We start from the raw sequence: 17,950 nt of genomic DNA, 5'->3' as shown, positions 1-17,950 counted from the left end.
ATCAACATAATGAATATTTTTCAATAGATTTGTTGGAATTCTTTAGAATAACTAAGAAGGGGGGTGAATTAGTTATCAAAGGTCCAGATGTACAAATAACTTTTTTTATTTCTTGAGAAGTCCATATCCATAAAACTATATTATGCATGCATCAATTAGATCATACAATACCTTAATTTAGTAGGTTACTATCCTAGGTCAAAATAACTTTGTAAAAATGTAAACATGAAATACCATAAGCACATTCACACAATTTGACATAAAGAGTCTATGTGGAAACCCAATTTGGGAAATACCACTAGTAACATACTACTCAATTTCACTCTTTTGAAGTGATGCCCTATGAAAGGCCAACCTTGTTAAAGGTTACAATACACATTGTTAAATGCAACCTAGTTAAAAGATTTCAATCACCCTATTTGGAGTGAGCCTTGTTAGAGGACTTTTGAACATTCCATTAGAATGTCACCTAGTTAAAGGTTTTGCAAATTAATATTAGGTCAACCTTAACCCAAAGGATTTTATCCACACTAGAACAATTGTTAGAAAGCAAAAATAGGACTTGATCTAATAAAAACTTACAACTTAGTTGCCGATTATAGATCTCTAGTTCAATCCTCCATTCTACTTTGGCATTCATACACTTCAACTATGATAGCTTATTTACCCTTCAAGCATGCATTCCCTTGATCCTTATTGCTCTATATGCCAACTACAATCTCTTCTATTCTACCACTAGATGAAGCAACACCCTAGAATTCTTGTCTTCCTTAGGTTCTCACACATGACAACCCTTTCTTCTGGCCAACAATCTCTATAAATAGAGAATTTAGATATTTTTTTTCTTAACTACAATTGTTCGTTTTAGGGTTAAGTAAGATTCAATGAATCTACCCACTTTTTCATTTTTGTTCCTCTAGAATCTTACTCTACTATCTTCCTTGAATTCTCCTCAAAATGTTTTACCTTGAATTCTATACCACTAGCTCATCATAATCATCTTCCACACACTTCACGTAATCCAATAAATCAAATTAGTCGGCTCAGATTTATCAAATCTTTGATTTAACACTGTTTCCTATCACTCGACATCTATACTATTCTATCAGTTGACCAACACTAGTTCACTTGGAAAACACTAAAGTTTACTAATGCTTGACACCAACTAAACTTTACTCGACATATACTAAATGTCACTTAGCTTATACTATTTGTTTTCTTTTCTTGACAGCTCTTGATTTTCACTCGGCTTGTACTATTTTTTGCTTGGTTTGCATTGATTGCTTGACAAGGCTTGGCATACACTTTTCTTACTTGATCTTCTTCTAGTCTTAGCTTAAGTAATCTTCCATGAAATACTTAAAGTAGATAAAAAATAAACTATAGTACCAATTTCTTATTTGGTCTTAGTGCTCCTTTTATAGACCATATAACTCAACCTTTCTCTAAGTTCTATTGTTATTGCCTCTTCATCAACCAACCACATGATAGCATTTGAGTGAAAAAGAAATTGTCTCACCAGCAAGTAGTAAGTTTGACATCATTGATTGATTGTTCCATTACAGGTTCTACGCTTCAAAATAATCTATTTTCAATAGTCTCCCTCTTTGGAATTGATGGAAAACCAATACCAAAAATAAAATAATATCCTTGAAATTTCTCCCATCAGTATATGTCCTTCCTCTATATAGGGTAATGTGAGCTTTGTCAATCTACTTCAATATATCTCTCTTATATCTCACTCTTTAGATACTTATCACCCTCTTCGACAACAATGTCAAATACTTGCCATCTTTTCATGCAAATATAATAAATTCAAATTCTTCCCCTATCACCTTACATGTGACTATAAATCTTCTAATTCAGTTCCTTCATTACTTTAGGTAGATCCTAAAGTAAGATCCACTGTAGTAGTATGTAAGATACAACATTCAACTTAGTTGATGTAGGACACTACTCATACATCTTAAGTAGCTTTGGATAGAGATATCACCCTTAGTTTACCTCTAAGATATTCATGTGCATCCTTATGTAAAGATTTTGTGAATATATCAGCTATTTTTTCTTTTGTATTCACATATTCCATTCTCACTTCTTTGTCTTGAACCAACTCTCTAAAGTAATGATATTTGATTACAATTTGCTTTATCTTTGTGTGTATTACATTGTTCTTTGATATATTTATAACAATTGTATTATCATAATAAAGTACTCAAAATTCAAAAATTTCCTCCTTCATGTCTTTGAGTAGCCATTTGATCTATACCATATTTGTACAATTTATTACAATTGCCACATATTTAGCTTCATTAGTAGATTGATGTATACAATTTTGTTTCTTGCTAGTCTAAGTGACCAATCTCTTTCCTAAGGAAAATACTCCACCGCTTGTACTCTTTCTCTCATCAATGTTTCTAGCCCAATCAACATCTTTGTAGGCTCTCAACTCAAATTTTTCATTTTTCTTGTAGTATAGACCATAATCTTATGTTCTTTTTAGATATCTCATAATTATCTTAACAGTCATCAAATGATTCTCCTTAAGATTTGTAGAGAATCTTGCAACAATCCCAACAACTAATGCAATGTTAGGTCTACTATGTACTACATATTGCAACTTTCCAATCATAAACTTGTACAATGCTTGATTCACTTAAGCAAAATCATCAATTTTTGTTAGTTTGTATCCTATCACCATAACACTACTAACTGGTTTTGAAATCTCCAAACAATTTTTTTTTAATATTTCCTTTACATACTTAGGCTAAGTGATGTATATATGATATTTCATTTGACATACTTGCAAACCAATAAAGAACTTGATCTCTCCAAACATAGACATCTCAAATTCTTTCTTCATTTAATTTGTAAATGTCTTATATAATGCATTTTGACCTCCAAATATGATATCACCAACAAAAATTTCAGCTAGTATAATACATTTACTTCCTTTTGTCTTCAAGTATAGATTGTTGTTATCACCAGTCTTCTCAAATTCAATCTTCACAAGATAATTTTGAAGCCTTTCATACTATGCTCTTGGGGCTTGCTTTAAACCATATAAAGCTTCTTGTAGTGTACATACCATGTTCTTATTTTTTTGGATCAATAAATCCTTTGGTTTGTTCTATGTAAACCTCCTCTTCTAGTATACCATTTAGAAATGTTGACTTTACATCCATCTGATAAATGATGAAACCTTTGTATGCAGAGCAAGCATGTAGTGCTCTTACTCCTTCCAATCTTGCAATTGGGGGAAATGTTTCTCCATAGTCAATTCATTCTTTTGTGCATGCCCCTTGCAAACTAATCTTTCCTTATTCCTTGTGACTTCACCATTCTCATCTAACTTATTTTTGTAGACCCACTTGGTTCCAATCACATTCTTGTTCTCTAGTCTGGGTACTAGAGTTCATGTTTTGTTCTTCTCAACCTGATCAATCTCTTTTTTCATGGCTTTACTCTAGTCTTCATTCTTTAATGCATCTTTCACTATCTTACACTCATGCATGCTCAACAAACATTTATCACTTCTCAACCTATTCTAACATACTTTGAAAATCTTGGTTCTGGTCTTCTTTCCTCAATGGGTCTGTCAACTTTAGATTCACTATGTACTTCTCTATCAGGTAGATCAACATTACTTTCATGTACACATCCAAGAATCATAGTGTACTTCATCTTCTATCTACAACTTGGTTCCTAAATGTAACTCAACATCCATTGTATGTGACTTGACAATCATTGATACTTGTTGTTATTGATTTACAAATTGGTTCACAAGACCTTCATCAATAGGCATACCTTCATAAAAGTATACAAAATATTTGTACTCTTCAGGTTCCTTCATAGGTTTAGTTTTATGTACCTCTATATATTCATCAAACTTCATATTTGCACTTTCCACAAGTTTATCAGCATTAGTATAAAAACACTTATAAGCTTTACTTCTTGCATAATAGCCTAGGAATATACCTTTTTAAGTTTTAGCATCAAATTTACCATTCTTGTTGCCTTTAAGAATGTACCACTTTCTTCCAAATACCTTAAAATATTTTACATTGGGTGATTATCCATACCATAGTTCAAAAGTTGTTGAATGAGTACCTTTCTTGACTTGTACTTAGTTCAAGGTATAGATAGTTGTACTTACAACTTCTCTCTAGTATTTGAAAGCAACATTCTTCTCCATCATTAGTGCTCTACCATAGTCCATTACAAAAATGTTCCTCTTTTCAGCAATCCCATTCCATGGAGAGGGTCTAGGTGAAAAAGTCTATCTCTTGATTCCTCTATCATCATAGAAAATCTCAAACTCAATTGATGTAAATTCTCCACCTCTATCAGATCTCATACATTTCAAAAAAAAATCATTCTCCCTTTCAACTCTTTCCAAGTACCACTTGAACATTTGAAAAGTATCAAATTTTTGTTTTAGAAACATAACTATCATCATCCTAGAATAATCACCAAATAAGATAATTTACTTGTCACCTTTGTAGTTTTACACATCAATTGGTGCACACAAAATTGTATGAAGTAATTCTAGAATTTCTTTAGAGGAGCGAGTCTTACCTTAAAACTTGATTTTGTCATCTTGCCTAACTAACATTACTTGCAAAGCACATTACCAATTTTCTTCAGTTTAGGAAAACCTTTGACTCTTTTCATGTTACTAATATTAACTAAGTTATTGAAGTTAACATGACATAACATCTTGTTCCATAGCCACACATCATCAAATTCTACGACAAGATAAGTAGCATAATTTATGTTATGATAAAATAGATCACCTCTAGTTTGATCTCCATTTCCAATTAGTTTTCCATCAATGTCATAGATCTCTGGTTTCTTATTCTCAAATTCAACTTTGCAACCTAAACTAATCAGTTGTGACACACTCAACAAGTTATAGTTAAGTTCTTATACATAATAAGAATTATCACACATGATATTTTCTATTAGTTTGATTGATCTTTTACCTATTATCAGATAGGGTACATCATTACCAAATCCTACACTATTTCCATTGATATAATCAAATATAATGAAATTACTATTATATATAGTCATATGATGTGAACATCCACTGTCAATGATCCATCTTCCACTCTTGTTCACATAAGATACTAGTGTAGTTGCCTCATCCTCATCAGAATCATCCTTCATAAAAACATACATAACTTCATTATCATGGTCATCAAACACATCTTTTGTTTCCTCTTCAGCAATGTAGCAAGACTTTTTTCCTTTGTCTTTATAATCTTTACTGTTCTCATCTCTTTTACTTCTATATTTGTCTCCTCTTCTATTGTTCTTCTTCTTTAGACATCTAACCACAATATGACCAACCTCATTACAATTAAAGCACATGATAGGTAGCTTAAATTTTAATTTCCCTTTGCCTCTATGAAATCTTCTCGCCAACAATGCTTCAAGCTCTTCTACATCTTCTTCATCTATATTATTGTGACTAGAAACATGGTTGACCTTTTACTTTTCTTTTTCTTTAGGTTCCTTTAATGAAAATTTTGCTTTGAAAGTAAATTTAACATTCTCAATTTGGAAATTATCAAAATTAGAGAGTTGAAAGGAAATGAATCTACCCATCATTCCTTCAAGGGTTAGATTACTACTAGGAAAACACCTTAGTTCTTGTATGGAAGAGACTCTAATAACATAGATAGGCATTAGTGTTCTTAGTACTTTTTTGATTACAATCTCATCTTCAATAATACCATTAGCTCCTTTGATAGGATTCACAACATCTTTTATTCTTGTGCAATATTGGACAATGATCTCACCTTTTTACATTATCATGTGATCAAACTTTCCTTTTGAAATTTCATCTTTGGCTCTCAAAACATTTCTATCTCCCCCATAAATTATTTGTATAGCATCCCATAACTTCTTTGTACTATCACATCCTTTGATGTCATCAAACTCTAAGTAGCTTATGGCAGAGGAAATCTCCAACATAGCCTGATTGTTTTCTTTCTTCTTTTTTAGATCATCGGTATTTAGGGCTCCAACATGATCAACATGCTTAGTAGTGATGGTAGATTATGCATAGTCTCCAAGACTTCCTAGATGTAGCTTCATCAAACTCTCCCATGTTCAATTCGGGCATCTCCTTTCTATACATCTTGATCTTTAGTTTTTTATACCATCAAAATATATCCTCTCAAGAACCAATGCTCTAATATGAATTGTTGAAATTCTTTAGAATAACTGAGGGTAGGGGGGGGGAGAGGGGAGGAGGGGATGGTGGCAAATCAATTATCCAAGGTCTAGAGGTACACTGATCCATATGCATAAAACCATATTATGCATGCATCAATTAGATCATACAATACCTTAACTTAGTAGGTTACTATCCTAGATCAAAATAATTTGTAGAAATGTAAACATGAGATACCATAAGTATATTCACTCAATTTGACACAAGGATTTTATGTGGAAACCCAATTTCACTCTTTTGAAGTGATGTCCTATGAAAGGTCAACTCTATTAAAGGTTAAAAATACATACTATTAAATGAGACTTAGCTAAATGATTTCAATCAACCTATTAGGAGTGAGCCTTGTTAGAGGACTTTAGAAAATTCCATTAAAATGCCACCTAGTTAAAGGATCTACAAATGACTGTTACATCAACCTTAATCCAAAGGATTTTAACCACACTAGCACAATTGTTAGAAAGAAACAACATGACTTGATATTATAAAAATTACAACTCACTTGCAGATTATAGATCTCTAGTTTAGTCCTCCATTCTCCTTTGACATTCATACACTTTAGCTCTAATAGCTTACTCACCCTTCAAACATTCATCCCCTTAAGCCTTCTTTCTTTGTATACCAATTGCAATCTCTTCTATTCCACCACTAGATAAAGTTACACCCTAGATGTCTTTTCTTCCTTAGGTTCTTGCACATGAAGACCTTTGCTTTTGTAATGCCTCACCCTGACCCATCTTATCATAGTCGATACATTATTATTTTTATACTCATAACTCGATATATCGAGACACTGTCAGATAAAGTGAACATTATTTTGATATTTTGTGTTGTGTGATGTTTTACTTTCAGATTTTTAATTATGTTATTTAATGTTTTATGAACATTTAAATTGATGTAGTGTAGAAAGTGAATGCAGAATTAACACTTTAAATTATACAATTTTAATGATTAAGAATATGAGTAGAAATGAGATAAAAAATTAGTTATATAAAAGATGAATGCTTTAATTTATGCGATTTCCTTGATAAGTTATTTATATGCATGTGATTTTCTTGAGCTACTGATGTGTACAATGAGTGTGCAAGATATTTTAGCCGAGAAATCTAACAGAGAAACAAAACTGAGCCCTATATATTGTTTGTGGAAACCAAGGTTAAATATGATGAAATATGTAAACCCTATTCTTTGTACTTTATTTGTATTGTGAGTTGAATGAATGTATCATTCTGTAATTAGTAAGTGTTAATGTTTTGTAAAAAATGAGTATTCAGTGTCATTTGACACTCGTGAATTCTATATGCATTCCAACATGCTAGTTAGGGTTAATTGAGTAACTTAAAGGTCTAAGTTGGACTAGGTTAGCGACCTTTTTACTAATTAGCTAGTAATCAAGGTTAATCACCCTAATCAAGATTAGTGAGTAATCTACATTTTTGAAGGTTGTTGGAAAATCCTAAAATTTCCTAGCTTTTGTTAGGTCGCTAATTAGTCTTGGAGGCCTAAAATCATGAAAAAAAATGCCTAAGGTGTATGGGTATGGGTTGGGGGCATTTTCCACCCCCTGAACCCCTTTTGTTGACTTTTAAGGTCACCAAAATATCCTATTTTTGCTTTACTGCGAAAATTGAGTGTTTCTTCATGAGTTGGATAACTTTAACACCACTTTAAGGTTACCCTTATGTCTAGTTGAGTTAGAAGACTCTAGAACTTTTAGGCAAGTGGGGGAGTTATTACTTTTTGAAGGTGATTGAGTTAGTAGCTTATTTAGAGGCAAATTTGAGAGAGTTGGAGTGTTCACCCAACCTCTTGTTTTAGAGTGCAATTCAAGATTGAAAGAGAAGGAGAAGGAAGGGAATGCTCATCTCAAATTGCTCAATTGCCATAACACTATTTTGAAGGTAGGAACTCCTCATCTCATTCTGTTCATGTTGTGTTCATTTTTAAGTAGTTTTGTTTGCATATGTATATTTGTGTCTATGTTGAGCATGTTTTAGAGGGATTGAAATAGGTTTTCTTAAATATTTTTTCATTGTATTTTGTTTTAAATTTTGAAGGGATTATATGGGTTGTATTGACATTACTCATCCTCAGATAGGGCAGAAGTGGCCATGTATGGGAGGAGGTCTTTAGTAGGACTCTGATAGTGTAGAGTCTCTTCTCAAAAAGATAGGGTATAGTGTTATGGGCCCCTACTCATTAGCACAAAACATGTGTATTTGGAAATTAAGATATGGAAGAACATAAGTTCTTGAGTTTTAGCCCCAAAAGGGCACCTATTATGGTATTGTGTCTGATGTCTTCTATTGGAAAAATCCACCTTCTCCTTAGTCTGATTCAATGTTGAACCTGTTGTGCAAACCAGGATGGGAGTGAATATTTGATTTTCTCTTCATATTATGATTGTTTTTCACCTGACCAATTTTTTTTCTCTCCATGATCACTGTGGTGTATTGCAGAATTCATAATGGATCCCTTGCTAAGGAGTCAAAAAGGAAATTCACAATTCTTAATGGATTTCAAATGTGTTGGAATTTTTCCCTTGAGATATTAATCCTGTGTAAAAATGTTATAGTTAAGCTCTTTGTTGAAATGGCTATGAAGTCAGGTTTTCTTCCTTATTCTATTCTAATGGAGCCTTTGAATTAGGTGATTCAATAAAATTAAATAAAAAATGACTGAACCCCATTGTTGATAAAAATTGGGTATCATTCTTGCATATGAGTCTTCTAGTTCATTTTCAGCTTTTGGCATATGTTACTTAAAAATTAGATGTAATGATGTTTCACTCTTTCTATGGTATCATATTCATTTGATTAGGATTAATTAGATAGAATGATGATAAACAATCAATAAAATTAAAAGTTCAAAATATGTTAAAGAGAATTCGATGATATGATTGGTATTTCATTTTGTAAATTTTGTGAGTAGTAGGAAGTATAATGCTTAATTTCAAATGTTCAAGCATTAGAATTAACATCTATGTTATAAATCAACTTAGAAAAAAAAAATACCCCCCTTGACTAATAAATAAATTTGAAATTCCATACTTAGACAAAAAAATGACCTTCAAATAAAATACACACTCCCAAGAGCAAAAATGCTCACTAGATTTTGTATGGGAAAAAGATTAATTACCTTCCTTGCAATAGAGAATCTAAAAGATTCCTCAAATATCCTTTATTTGAACTTATTAAATATCATATGCTTAAAATAAAAGGAAAACAAAAAAAAACAATTAACTAAAACAAATATCCTAAATATTCAAATATCCTAACTACTAAACTGTATCTTAACTTTCCCTCTCTCACCTAGGCATAGACCTTTTTGACTTGAGGTTGCATTAAATGTTTTGATTTGAAATTTGCGGGGGGGGGGGGGGGGGGGCGAATTGATATGTTAGTGGTACCTATGAATGAGATTAAAGTGGGGCAAATTTGTCTGAAATTTAAAACTTCTCATTACTTCCTCCCCTATGCATTCTGGCCAGCCCACATATTGACTATGGTGTTTAATGTGGTTGGGGCATTAAAATCACAACCCACACAAGCATATAACAATGCTTTCTTAAACTTCACTTCCTCCCTGTCCAATCAAATTTCACTTTTGATTTGCCTATCACTAATCTTGGGTAGCGTGTCCTCCATGTAAAGATGGAGACCCACATGGGAAGGAAGGATTTTAGGCATAGGGAGTTAGGTGGAGGTTTGAGGGGAGTTAAGAAAGTATGCGGTTGATAGTTAAAGTAGATTTCTTTTAGTGTTTTATTATTTTAAATTTCAAAGGTAGATGGTGAGTGGAGTTTGGGGTAGGATAAAGTATGTTTAGGATGTGTAGGTTGAGTGTAGTTAGATAGTATAGGGTTTAGGGGTTAGTTAGTAGGGTTTAAATTATAGTTAGTTTTTATTAGACTAGTTTTAGTTTTAATTATTAGTTAGTCTTAACATTTTAGTAATTTAATTAATGTGTTTTAAGTATTTGTAATTTTTTAAATGTTAAGTGATTTTTTTGTCTTTAGATAGTAGATAATTTTTTTTATTTTAAAATTTAGTAGTAATAAAATTGTAGATTAGTATTAGATTTAATTTGTAAAGTTTAATAAATTTTAGTTAGTTGTTAATTGTTTAAGTATATACTTTTAGTCAAAGTCTAGATAACATTTATAAAGTATAAAATAATAGTTAGTATTTTTAAATGGAGTTTTGTTTGTTTAGAAAAATCTTATTTACAAATGCTAGATGTTAAAAATGGCAAGTAATTAAATAGTTATTTTTAAGTTTTATGTATTTAGATTAATTTTGTTTTATTCAACTGTATTAAATATGTTATGAATTTTGATGTTAAATTTTAGTATTAAGAAATGTTAGTAAGTTGAAGTTAGGACTTTATAGTTTTTAATTAAATGGTCATTGGTGTTTCATTTAAAAAATAAATAAAAATGTAATATAATAAACGTTGAAATAAATTAAGCAATGAATGATTATTCCTACATGTTTTTAAACTGAGATGTAGTATGTGCCTATGCCTTAGCCTACAAAATAAAATTATCGAACTTAATTATTATTGTTTAAAAAAAAAAAAAAAATATTATGTGTTTTTGCCCCTTGTATTTTGGGCATGACATTTTGGTATCAGAGCCCATGTTTCAACACTAGGAGCCTAAAACCATTATGCTTTTGAAACTTAATCTAAACTTTAAATTGTGTAGGATGCCTCCCATAACACAAAGCAACCTACGAGGTAGAGGTCATAAGGCAAGAGGTGGTAGAATGGAATTGGAGGATGGACCACGACCTCCACCACCACCACCACCAAACCCAAATGAAGATATTTTAGATGCCCTTTAGACATTGATTGGTGTAGTCCAGTAGAGGCTACCACTTGTAGTACAACCAGGGTAGCAGATTCCTAAAGAGAAAACATAGGGACCTGAAGGAGGTGGGCCCGATGATAGAGAGAGGAGTAGGAGTCCCCCACTGAGTTAGGTTGAGGGATAGGGAAAGCATGAGGGTGAGTCGATACATCAGAGAGGAAAACCACTCGATAGACCTCCTAAACATGTAGGAGATGATATCAAAGAGTTGATATGACTTTAGCCACCATTCTATACCAGTTCCACTGAGGAAACATTAGCAGAGGCTTGGTTACAGAGTCTACATAAGTGCTTTGGATTACGTCCTTATGGGAGTAATCAAAAGGCACATTTAGCAGTCCATCAGTTGAGGGGAGATGCCTCCAAATGGTGGCATTAGGAGGAGATTATTAGAGTGAGGATGGATACCCTCACATGAGAGTCATTCCTTACGAGATTCTGGGAGAGGTACCTATCCGAGCACTTCAAACAAAAGAAGATAGAGGAATTTCATTCTCTATATCAGATGGGTCTCATAGTAGCTTGGTATTAGAGCAAGTTTCTCAAGCTCCTTCCATATGTTGAATACATGAAGGATGAGAAACCGTGAGTACATCACTTCATCATGGGGCTAAACTTCTCACTCTAGGGTCCAGTCTATTTGGCCTTCCCTACCACCTTCAAATAGGTAGTTGAGATAAAACTAGTTGCTGAGGGTACTCAGGGTAGATAGGAGTCACAAGATCGGTCTCAGAACTGAAATTCTACCCAGCAGAAACCCCCTTGCAAAGGGAATCTGAACTATACATCACGGTCCTCTAAGGGCCAACAGTCTCAGTAATAGAAACCAATGGCAACAACAGAAGCCCTCATAGGGTTATCAGGGCTCCAAGCCTAAGTAGTGGTAGTCACAGGGTACCAAATAGAATTACAAGGTACAAGCCCCACAGTTATAGTCAGCAAAGACTCAATAGTCTTCTAGGGATGGATACAATGGATCTAGCAAGTCAGGAGGCCCGTAGTAGTCTAGATCATAGGGTGCATGGTCTTATACCTGAGGACCATGCTATATTTTTGGTGGCATGGGTCATATAACTAGAGAGTGTTTGTAAGGATAGTCATCCAATGGTTAGAGAGGGGCTTTTTTAGAGTCAATAGTTGGTGATATGGATAGATCTCATAGAGTTTTTGCAGTGGTTGACAACTACCAGGCTAAGCATCATGCCACAATTATCAAGGCCATAGGTATAATATAGGTTCGTATGGTTGTTTTATTTGATTCCAAAGCTACATATTCTTTTATATCTCCATATGTAGTGGAGCATTGTGGGCTAGTGGTAGTTAGACAGGATGTTAGTTGGGAAGTAGAGTTAGCCTCAAAAGCCAGAGTGTTAGTTAGGTCCATGGTGCATAATTGGAAAATGTAGATTGGACACATGACCATGACATCTGATCTACACATTACCCCTCTAGGTTCTTATGATGTTGTACTTGGCATGGATTGACTTTATGACCATAGTGCCAAGATGAATTGTTGACAAAAGAGGGTGGAATATGTGGATAAAGATGGTATCTGTAGAGTGATCTTTAGAGTAAAGATACATGTATCCCTTCATATGATTTCAGCAATGCAGGTTAAGTGGTGCATGAAAAAGGGATGTTAGTTGTTCACTATCACCATTAGTGATAGAGAGGAAGATTTAGAGGGGGAGCCATCCCTCGATGATTTTCCAATCCTGTAGGATCTTGCAGATGTGTTTCCTTCAGAGTTCCCTAGTATGCCTCTACCTAGAGTAGTGGACTTTCATATACATCTTGTGCCAAGAGCTAAGCCAGTACCAAGAGCACCATACAAGATGAATACTCATGAGCTCAATGAACTAAAGACTCAGTTGGAGGAACTCTTAGAGAAAGGGCATATTTGACCTAGTATGTCACCTTGGGGTACCAGTGATCTTTGTAAAGAAGAAGGATAGATCACTTAGGTTGTGTATTGATTATCGGTAGTTGAACAAAGTAACCATTAGGAATCAATACCCATTTTCTAGGATTGATGATTTTTTTGATTAGTTATAGTGTTCCCAAGTATTTTCAAAGATTGATCTGAACTTGGGTTATCATTAGTTGAGGATTGTGGATAGTGATATCCCCAAAACTATATTATGTACGAGGTATGGTCACTATGAGTTCACCATGGTACCATTTGGCCTCATGAATGCTATAGCTATATTCATGAGCCTCATGAATGGAGTATTATGTACCTTTTTAGATAAGTTTTTGGTTTTCTTACTTGATGACATTTTGATATATTCTTGTGATGAGAAGAAGCATGAAGAGCAACCTAAGACAAGTATTGTAAAAGTTGAGAGAGAATCTATTGTATGGAAACTTGTCAAAGTGTGCATTCTATAGACCTGAGATACATTATTTGGGTCATGTCATATTAGGTGATGGTGTCTTAGTTGACCCATCAAAGATTAGGGCCATCATGGATTGGCCAACATCCACCAATGTCACTGAAGTGAGGAGCTTTATGGGACTAGCAAGATATTACCGACACTTTGTGGGATTCTTTAGGTTGGCACACCCAATCACATCTCTTTAGAAAAAAGGGAAGAAGTATGAGTGGATAGAGAATTGTGATAGAGCTTTCAAGAGCTCAAGAGAGCCCTCACAAGTGCACCGATCTTAGCAATGCCAGATTCTTTTATGGATTTTGTGGTGTGCATTGATGCATCTTTGGATGGTATAGGGGTGGTCCTTATGCAAGATGGATGACCTATTTCCTTTGAGTCTAGGAAGTTGAAGACTCATGAACTCAACTACCCTACTCATGACCTAGAGCTTGCACTAGTGGTTCATGCTTTAGTGAGGTGGTGACACTTCCTACTAGGTCATAGACTCAAACTTCATTCTGACCACCAAATCTTGTAGTACATATTTACACAGCTAAAACTTAATGCTAGGAAAAGAAGGTGGATGGAGTTCCTCTATGAGTAAAATTTTGATGTTCATTACATCAAGGGAAAAGAGAATGTGGTTATAGATGCCTTAAGTAGAAGGCACCATGACCTTTCATCTATAACTACTTGAACGAACTTGAGAGAACAGATCCTACAACACTTGCTAGCAGATGAGCTTTATGCAGAAGTTAGTCAGATGGTGCTTTCTTAGAGACCCTTGGAAGAGAAGTATTCAGCATATTCCTTGGAGTTTGATGGAATTTTGTGTCATAGAGTATGTATGTATGTACCTTCCATTGGGGGTTTTGCACAAGCTCATTGTACTTGAGGCTCATAGAGCACCTTATGTAGTGCACCCCAATGTTAAGAAGTTACATGCAGATCTAAGACAGTTATATCATTGGCCAGGCATGAGAGTGTAGATTGCTAGCATTGTTGCAAGATGCCTTGAGTGTTAGAGGGTGACGGTAGAGCATTGTCATCCCAGTGGGCTTCTTCAGTTGCATGAGATTGTAGAGTGGAAGTAGGATACTATATCTATGGATTTTATTGTTAGTCTTCCCATGTCTTCTTACCGCCATGATGCAATTTTGGTGACTGTTGACACATTGACCAAGGTTGACCATTTCTCACTTGTACGTACTACATACACAACATGAGACATAGCACAAGTGTTTGTGTGGGACATTATCAGACTTCATGTTGTTCACTATAAGATCATCTTTGATAGAGACTCATTGTTTACTTCATCTTTTTGGAGAGTGTTGCAGGCAACATTATGCACTAGGCTCAATTTATGTATAGTGTACCATCCTCAGAATGATGGTCAGATCAAGCAAGTGAATTAGGTTTTGGAGGAAATTTTACGTATTTAATTGATGAACCATTAGGTCAAATGGGAGGAATACTTACATCTTGTAGAGTTTTCCTATAACAATGGGCAACATTCATCCATAGGTATGCCACCTTATGAAGCCTTGTATGGAAGACCTTGTAGAATGCCCTCGAGTTGGGATAAGATCAAGGATCGAGTATCTATTGGCCCTTAATTAGTTAAGGAGATGGAGCAACAAGTGACTTTGATTCGACAGTGCCTAAGAGAGGCACATGATAGGAAGAAGAAGTATGCTAATGCAAATAGGATAGATCGAGAGTATCAAGTTAGAGATAGAGTCTTCTTGAGGGTACAATCACATAAGAGTTTGATTCGATTCAGAAAGGGCTCTAAGTTGGTACCCTAGTTTATTGGATCATTCAGGATCCTAGAGAGGATAGGACTAGTTGCATAACGTCTAGCTTTGACACCTAGCCTGTCGCGCATCCACAATGTGTTTCACATTTTAGTACTTAGAAGATACATTTATGACGAGTCTCATATTATTGATTGGGATGCTTTGCAGGTGGAGTCGGATAGGCAACTAGCACTGGAGACTATTCGTATTATTGCCCAACAGACCCTAGCTCTTCGAAGCCAAGAGCTAGACTAGGTTAGGGTCTAGTGGGACTTTTATGATGAGGTCACAGCTTCATGGGAGGATACAACATTGATGTGATTGCAATACCCATATCTTTTTGATGAACTCTACGAGGAAGTTCATGCCTACTGGGAGAGAATGTTAGGCCTTGCCTCAACCCATCTTAGCATAATTGATAAATTATTATTTTGATACTCATGACTCGATATGCCGAGACACTATTGGATATAGTGAACATTATTATGATATTTAATGTTGTGTGATTTTTTACTTTTAGATGTTTAATTATGTTATTTAATATTTTATGAACATGTAGACTGATGTAGTGTAGAAAGTGAATGTAGAATTAACACTTAAATTATGCAAATTTAATGATTAAGAATATGAGTAGAAATGAGATAAACAACTAGTTATTTAAAATATGTATGCTTTAATTTATGTGATTTTCTTGAGCTACTAATGTGTGCAGGATATTTTAGTCAAGAAATATAATTGAGAAATGAAACTGAACCCTATATACCATTTGTGGAAACCAGGGTTAAATTTGATGAAAGATGCAAACCCTATTGTTTGTATTTTATTTGTACTGTGAGTTGAATGAATGTATCATTTTGCAATTAGTAAGTGTTAATGTTTTGTAAATAGTGATTTTTCAGTGTTTCTTGACACACATGAATTGTATATGCATTCCAGCATGTTAGTTAAGGTTAATCGAGTAAAATAAAGGTCTAAGTTGAACTAGGTTAGCAACCTTTTTATTAATCAGCTAGTAATCGAGGTTAACCACCCTAATCAAGATTAGTGAGTAATCTACATTTTTAAAGTTATAAACTCCTAAAATTCCCTAGCTTTTGTTAGATCTGTAATTAGTCTTGGAGTCTTAAAATCATGAAAGAAAATAAAAACCTAAGGGGTATGGGTATGAGTTGGGGGAATTTTCCACCCCCCTAGCCCCTTTTGTTGACTTTTATGGTCACCAAAATATCCTATATTTGCTCTTTATGAAAATTGAGTGTTTCTTCATGAGTTGGATAACTTTAACTCCACCTTGAGGTTAGCCTTATGTCTAGTTGAGTTAGAAGACTCTAAAACTTTTTAGGCAAGTAGTGGAGTTATTGCTTTTTGAAGGTGATTGAGTTAGTAGCTTATTTAGAGGCAAATTTGAGAGAGTTGGATTGTTCACCCAACCTCTAGTTTTAGAGTGCAATGCAAGATTGAAGGAGAAGGAGAAGGAAGGGAATGCTCATCTCAAATTGTTCAATTTCCATAACACTATTTTGAAGGTAGGAATCCCTCATCTCATGTTGTTCATATTGTATTCATTCTTAAGTAGTTTTGTTTTCATATGTATGTTTGTGTGTGTGTGTTGAGATGTTTGGGAGGGATTGAAATAGGTTTTCTTTAAAAAAATTCCTTTGTATTTTGCTTTGAATTATGAAGGGATTGTATGCGTTGTATTGGCATTATTCACTCTTAGATAGGGCAGAAGTGGCCATGTATAAGAGGAGGTCTTTAGTTGGAATCTGATAGTGCAGAGTCTCTTCTTAGGATGAGAAGAGAGAGAGAGGGTAGGGTGTTATGGGCCCCTACTCGTTAGCACAAACCTTGTGTATGAGTTTTGGAAATTAAGATATGGAAGAATGGAAGCTCTTGAGTTTTAGCCCCAAAAGGGCACCTATTATTGTGTTGTGTCTGACATCTCATGTTGGAAAAACCTACCTTTTCCCTAGTCTAGTTCAATGTTGAACCTATTTTCCAAACTGGGATGGGAGTGAATGTTTGATTTTGTCTTCATATTATGACTGGTTGTCTCCCGATCATTTTTTGTTCTCTCAATGATCACCATGGTGTATTGTAGAATTCATAATGGATCCCTTGCTAGGGAGCCAAAAAGGAAATTCAAAATTGTTAATGGATTTCAAATATGTTGGGAGTTTTTCCGTCAGGATATTAATCCTCTGTAAAAATGTTATATTTAAACTCTTTGTTGAAATGGCTACGAAGTTGGGTTTTCTTCCTAGTTCTTTCCCGGTGGAGACTTTGAATTAGGTGGTTCAATAAAATTAAATGAAAAATGACTGAACCACATTGTTGATTAAAATTGGGTATCATTCTTCCATATGAGTCTTCTAGTTCATTTTCAGTTTTTGCCATAAGTTACTTAAAAATCAGATGTAATGATGTTTCACTCTTTCTGTGGTATTCTTATGTTTTGTAATCATATTCATTTGATTTGGATTAACTAGATAGAATGATGATAAAAAATCATGCAATTAAAAGTTCAAAATATGTTAAAGAGAATTTGATGATATGATTGGTATTTCATTTCATAAATTTTGTGAGTATTAGGAAGTATAATGCTCCTTTTCAAATGTTCAAGTATTACAATTAGCATCTATGTTATAAATCAACGTAGCAAAAA

The sequence above is a fragment of the Cupressus sempervirens genome, chromosome 11 (assembly GCF_028749045.1).
Source record: "Cupressus sempervirens isolate cs-2001-9-10 chromosome 11, ASM2874904v1, whole genome shotgun sequence".
NCBI classification, from domain to species: domain Eukaryota; kingdom Viridiplantae; phylum Streptophyta; class Pinopsida; order Cupressales; family Cupressaceae; genus Cupressus; species Cupressus sempervirens.
The sequence above is the reverse complement of the archived record's forward strand: the minus strand, read 5'-3'. Positions refer to the sequence as shown.